We start from the raw sequence: 7,555 nt of genomic DNA on the forward strand, positions 1-7,555 counted from the left end.
AAGCACCTGCTGTTTTTTATTGTATATATTGTTTTACTTTGTGATAGAGTGAATAAGTGCTAGAAACTACCTGATCATTTGAAAACCACAACTGTATCTTGGATGGGCATTTAGAAACCACCACTGGATCTTGAATGGCCATTTAGAAACTACAACTGTATCTTGGATGGCCATTTAGAAACCATCACTGGATCTTGAATGGCCATTTAGAAACCATCATTGTATCTTGGATGGCCATTTAGAAACCATCACTGGATCTTGGATGGCCATTTAGAAACCATCATTGTATCTTGGATGGCTATTTAGAAACCATCACTGGATCTTGGATGGCCATTAAGAAACCATCATTGTATCTTGGATAGCCATTTAAAAAAAAACCCCACTGTATCAATTAAATACCACCACAGATTTGATTTTAGCCAAAATAAGATGTTATAGAAATCTTTCAGGAGATATCAAGCCTTATTCTAAAACATTCTAGTTTTCAAGATTAGCTCGTTTTTCTGCAATATTTCCTTCCATGATGAATGCCTTGTGATTAAGTATGTATCAACAAATGCCAAAGAAACAAAATAATATGCAATCTATATCCATTATTAGTTTATAAAAAATGTGTATGTAGGGTGGGCAAGTGGTCTAGGCTTTTTATTTTTTTTATCAAAGCTATTCAAGCCAAATCTTGTTGTGCCATACTGGCCTCTTTTAGGCTCGGTATATCAGTCCCATATTTTTGAAAAATAAAGAAGTCCCAAATTTTCATCAGGTTTTTCTTAAATGTTAGTATTATTATGATCTGTCTTAGTTTTCACTGAAATGTTTTCCACTGCTGTCCAAAAAAGCATTAATGACAGGGGCTATATTTTCTCCTGTTCCTTATAGGGATTTATAGGGGGAAGGAGGGTAATAGTAAAGATTTATAGGGAGAAGAGAGGTAATAGTAAGGATTTATAGAGGGAAGAGAGGTAATAGTAAGGATTTATAGGGGAAAGAGGGGTAATAGTAAAGATTTATAGAAGGAAGAGAGGTAATAGTAAGGATTTATAGGGGAAAGGAGGGTAATAGTAAAGATTTATAGAGGGAAGAGAGGTAATAATAAGGATTTATAGGGGAAAGAGGGGTAATAGTAAGGAATTATAGGGGGAAGAAGGGGTAATATAATAGTAAGGGGGGAGGAGGGTAATGCGACCATTAAATGATAATGAGATCAGTTATCGTAAGAAAGAGGTTGAAAACCCTTGGCCTATAGGCCTAAGGTATTTTTTTTTCAATTATAACAAAAAGAGAACTGTATGGCAATGAGTTATTTTCAAAATTATTGTGTTCATGTGTGGATGTGTTTTTTGTGCAGAGTGTATTTGAATACTAAGAATGTTAGAGTGAAGAATATCTTTGTTTTTTGTTAAATTTGTTGTTTTTTTTATATCATAATTTTGACATGTTAAATATATTATAATCCTTGTAAGACATTTAGAAGTATCACGGCACATTAAGAAATAACAGTTTTTATGGATATAGGCTTCTATTTATTATTTAAACACAACGTTTCATTACACATACAGGTAACGTTATCAAGTGATGATTAACTATAAAAAAAACTATAACTTCTTATATATAACAGAAAAAAAAATCCAAAAATACAAAATAAACTTATTAGGGATTGACTCAGCTAGTTATAAGGAGTTGTAGTTTTTGTTATAGAACGTTACCTGTTTGTGTAATGAAACGTTGTGTTCAATAATAAATAGAAGTCTATATCCATAAAAACTGTTGTTTCTTAATAAATGTATATTGCATTTATTGGATAATGATTGTACTTTTTTATCCAATCAGCATAGGCTTAATTTTTTTATACAGTGAAAATTTATTTCATTAAGAATTTCTCAATCATTTAAGTCACATGACAGAATCGAAACATTTGTGCTCGAAACATTTGTTCAGATTTCAAACAAGCTTGATGTTTCTTGAAACAAAAAACAGACTTTTGTCACTAAACAATAATTCAGGGACAAAAGTCTGTTGCACGCTTTGGGTTTTAGGTTCTAAATAAGTTTAATCGTATTATTAAAAACATTTTTGGTTTCCTCCCCCACTTCTCAACCATGAAAATTATATTCAATATGACCTATCGATAAAGTTATCATTTTGATTACTGTTTACTCATTGATTCCAGTGATATGAAGATCATTTTGTGATTCATTTAAATTGTTAAAGATCAATATTCCTGGAAATCTGATTCAGTTTAACAGTTAACCAATACCTATATTTGATATAACATGTTTTTTATTTATATAAATCATTGTAATATAATACTCACATTAAGTGCCAATTAATAAAGAAAGAAATCTGTCTTATTTTACAATTTTTGTCTGGAAAAGTAGTGAAGCGAAGATGTTTATGCATTGCTAAGTAAGATTCAAAGCTGTCCACTTTATTCTGAGATAATTTGAATAGTAGTAATGAAGGGATTTTAAAGAGATTGTCTAAATTTTTTATGTGTGTCAGGGACACTGATAGCATCAATCTGCACCATTCCAATTTTCAGTCAGACATCAGTGATTCCAGCAATATCACTCAAACTAAGCTAATAGAGAAGGGCTTTATGTGATAAAAGCATATCTTGCGATTAGTGACGTCATCAACCACTTAATTTGAGTTGCAGGAATTGCAGGAACTACAGATGTCTGATCGAATTTGAATGGTGCCAATTTATTCTATCAGTGTCCCTGATACACATAAAATTTTTTAGAAAACCTCTTTACAATCCCTTTAAGCTTGTATAGTTTGAATGGATACTTATGTATCTGTTTATTTTGAATGCTACATGGATGTACCCAAATATTTCATCGACTATATACATATAAATGATACGACTGACAAAAATGCTCATATTAAGACAAATTTTTTTTTATACAAATGATAATTTTTTATAAACTACTATAGCTTATATATTTCATATACATGCAGCTAAGACCACAAGGGTACTGAGCTATATATTCAGAATAATTGTAAATATGAAATTTTAAAAATTGTTTATATCTTATATAATTACTAGAAAGCTCAATTCATTTAAAAGTTAAATATACAGAGGCCTTATTCTCAAAAACATCACTTACAATGAATTTAGAATTCCAATCATCTGATTGGTCAATCACTAAAATCAATATGAATTTAAGTTTTATTATCCAATCAGATTACTGTAGATCTTAAAATCTGGATTTTGTCTTAGTTAATGTAGAATTATCCACACTAAATTGTAAAAACGTCAATGCCATTTTCTATCAAATTTCAACCAATTATTTTATTGTTGTGTTAGGGTGTTACGAGCATAGAATTCCCATAAAAACCACGGGCCTGGGTCATGAAGTTATAACTATATATTTCTAAGTGCTGTTAAATATTTTACAGTTGTTGTATGTCAGGCTTATAATTGCTTGCTTTGTTATATTATATTATGAAAGAGGAGAGGGGTAATTGTGTAGCCAAAGGGGGGCAGCCTCCCCCAATTGCAGCCACGAAAGCAAGTTTTTTGGGCAAAAATCCCATAACTAGGTTAGAGATTCGGGCAATCTCAGATATCCTGCCCCCTCTCAGATGTTAACCTGGCACCGCCACGGAGAGGGGTAATATAGACAAAGCCTGTTCCCCAATGTATATATTTGAATATATTTGTGAATGTTGACAAAAAAATGAATTAAAATGCAAAAGATTTGAATTGTTTATGATATTTTTTGTATATTTTTGAATTGGAAGGCTGTGAAAATGCATGCAAAATTGTACATACAAAGCTGTATATCCCTTCTTGTTTCAAGTCCCTTCCTAAACATAGATTCAGAAGTTCTAATATTTTCATTATATTTTTTATACAGTAAAGTTGTATGGGATGAATTACTTGGTCTATTTTCAAATAACTATATCATAGTCTAAAAGCAGAATGGTGCATTTCCCTAAAATTTATCATGACACCGCACGAAATCATCTCGCGAGCTGCAGTTGGCCGTAGGTTGCACAGGCCTGCTCTGAATTGCTGTGTTCTATTTTGCAAATAATTTTTATTCCTGTATTAATGGGCAGAAAATTTAAATCATTTAATATAAGACTTTTTTTAAAAAAAATTTTCTCAAAAAAATAGAGAATGGGTTTTTAAGCAGAATAAGTCTTGCCTAATAATGAAGATATTTTTCTATTGGTTTGCCATCAAAATGCATGAGACAATGTTTGGTAATTTTACCTTTTAAATAAAAGGGGTTAAACATGGGACCTTATTTTGTTAAATGATATGTATTAAAAGCCCCTAGTTTAAAGAGTGTTCAATCAAATAAAGACCATAAACTGCTATAAGGATAAATTTGTGTGTTTGTGTGTAGCCCTATATAGCCATGTTTGTTTTATAAGTATGTCATGCTGTGTTGAAAATAGGACTATTTTTGAATTTGTAATCCAATATAACAAAATGAATGCAATAAAATCATATTTTTGAAATAAAGGTACTTTTATTTATAGTTGTCTGTAGGGCCTATGGCTTGTCTCCTGTGCAGCAATAATATAGCAAAGAAATGAATGGAGTTTCTTCTACACCCAATAGGGCTAATAAAGACCTGCAGTGTACAATGAGGGTTATTATGCCAGGAAAACCCGGCATAGCCATAAGCCTACATTTTTTCGTAGCTTAAACGAGCACAGAATGTAGCACACCGGGCCTTGGTTTTTTGTCATATCAGAACAACTAGACGCTTTTTGCATGTCATCCCCTCCGACCTGCATCACCTGTAAGGGCAAACAAAATCCGAAGTAATTACTCGTCATACGCTGGGATTTAATCTTTTAACCCTGGACATTTAGGTTAGCGATTCACTAAGCCACTGCGGCTCCCCATGACAGAATATTCAAGCGATTTATTCAAGTGCATTATTCATCATTTATTAAAAGCTGAATTCTCAACATGTAGACCTATTTGTTGGGGAAGCAGGCTTTTTTGTTCCATATCCATCAGGTAAGAACAGAAGTAAAAGCAATTTTCTTCTTGTTTCAAATCTTGATCAAATGTTTCTTTGCCAGATGTATTTTTTTACTTATCAAAGCCTTTGTGGATTATTGCCCTTGATCTTTAAAAAATAACTGTCATAGATGTCTGGACAAACGCGTAAAATATGACTGGTAAAAAGCGGGAAATTTTTCAATCCCACAATGCAATATGTTATTAGAAAAATGGCTGCCTCCATAAAAATTCACAAAAATCATATTCCCCGATGGAAAAATAGATTTTAAGACAAAATAAGACATGAAATTTAGGAGAGAAAAGGCAGGATGTTCAAAGGTAAAAAGTAAGGTCGAGAGAGCACCAGCTTCACGACTGTCAAGTCACAAATACCGAATAGAGGAGGCTGGAGACAAGTCTCGTGCTGCCACATCGAAAAGGAAAGATGCAGGTGCGTGCTTGATTTTGTATGAAACTTTGTTTTCAGTACATGTGTAAGTCAATAAATCAATGATTTAATAAATGGTGCCGTCTGTGGGATGTTAGGTGCATACATGACATGATTTTATGTTTATTTCTCTACCTCACTGCTCAGGTTTAGATCATTTTACTGTTGTTGTAGTTGTCTCCCCTTGGCCGACCGGTTTTATAGATAAGAACTGTCACCGTTAGCAATCATTTCATGGCCCAATTATTTTGGGTCAAATAAGACAAGGGCTTTACCTATAGAATCAGGGCATTTAAAACATAACTCCAAATAAGGATGGATAATTCATACACATTTTCAGCCAGAGTTTCAAGTTGCTGTAACTGAGAGGATGCAATGTATTTTCAAAGAGTTTAAAACTTCTACTTCTAAACCTTCTAAGCTTACTGGTCATTATTTTGAGGTCATTTGTCCTTTAACTTTTGACCTGGTGTAAAGGTCCATATAGACCATGATGGCTACTTCTTGACATAGTTGTATTGACTTACCTGAGTATGTTATTAACTTTGTCTTTGTTTAAATCATAGAACTTCTATGTTGAAATGTTGATGTCCTGTCTATGAAAATTAAGAAAAACTGTCATGGGTTATGTTATTAATCTGTGACTGATCGTCAGACACTGTCGTGTATTTCATATGATCAGTTATTATGATTTCTTTGTTTGGAATTTTCAGAAGTGATTGGAAGAACTTCCAGATCAGCCACTGGAATCAGAACAAAATTCTATTCTCTCACTGGTGATAAACCCAAGCCAAGGCAGCGTGTGGCAGCTAAAAATAGAAAGCTAAGGAATGCTTCAACCGCTAAGAGTACTGCTACTACACAAGATGGCGGTATAACTGAACCTATAACAGGTAGGACTGTCCTTCTAAAGCTAATGAATTATCATGTATTCTTAATCATATCATTATGTTCTTTTTGCATATAATTAATAGTTTTAACCAATCATAAATGTTCATGTATGTAAAGTCTGGATAAACAAAGAAAAAGACTTTTTGACCTTTCTTGATCAGTCACTCATTAGAATTCTGGCGGTAATTCTCTTCTAATTTAGCTAATTATGAATTAATTGTGGACGTGTGAGACAAACTGGTATTTTTCCAAGTCATTAAAACATTTTTACTTTCTATTCATATTAGAATTAGCATTTTCATTTTCATAAATGAAAATAAGGGAACCCATCTTTAAAGAGACAGGTTTTTTAATGGGCTGATTTGGGTCTTGAATATATGTAAATAGTCCTCAGAAGTACTAGAAAATTGCATAATTCCTTCAAAAATAAATCAAACTAGAAATTTCACTTCCTATTTCTATATACATCTTGTTTTATATATGGCAGAGTCTCAGCAAAAGACGAGTCGTATTTTTAACATTCAAACGCGGATAATTCTGGACACACATGGATTTGAAGGTTCAAATTACGACAGTGAGCTGTGAACACTAGTATTGATTGGCTTTGATAAATAATTCCCGTTCCAGAGACTGGGGTACCATTGCCAAACCTGTCCCTTTAAAGTACCAAAAATAAAATGGATTTACATAAGGTAAATATTAGAAATTGTCTTTGTTATGATATTTTTAGACATCTCTCATATACTTTCAGAAAATCAAGAAACAGAGTCTGGTGCAAAAAAATCACAGTCTGCCCAAAAAGCAGCCAGTCAATCCACAAACAATAGTAACCAAGAAAGCAACCATGTCCTGTCAACACATAGTGCAAAACCATTATCAAAATCTGCTAGTCAACACTCCGCTGTAAAAGGAAAACTGACTGGAAGATCAAAACAAGCAACTGTTTCGAACGCAAAAAAAGAATCTGGTGTAGGAACTAAGTCAGTGTCGCCCAATGTGCTAAAAACTGATCTAAAACCTGAAGGAAGAGAACCCCTTTCTCAAACTGATAAAATATTGTCTGAAAACAAATCTAATAAATCTGCCATAGAAGTATCACCCACAAGTGCATTATCTTCCACAAACAATCTAAAGAGATCTCCAAAACGTTCTTCCAAAAAATCTTCTGAAAGGCAAAATCCAAAGCAAAGGGAACTCACAAAAAATGCCACTACACCTAAATTCTCTAGTGCACCGTTGGA

Source organism: Lottia gigantea (assembly GCF_000327385.1).
Source record: "Lottia gigantea unplaced genomic scaffold LOTGIsca_44, whole genome shotgun sequence".
Taxonomy (NCBI): domain Eukaryota; kingdom Metazoa; phylum Mollusca; class Gastropoda; family Lottiidae; genus Lottia; species Lottia gigantea.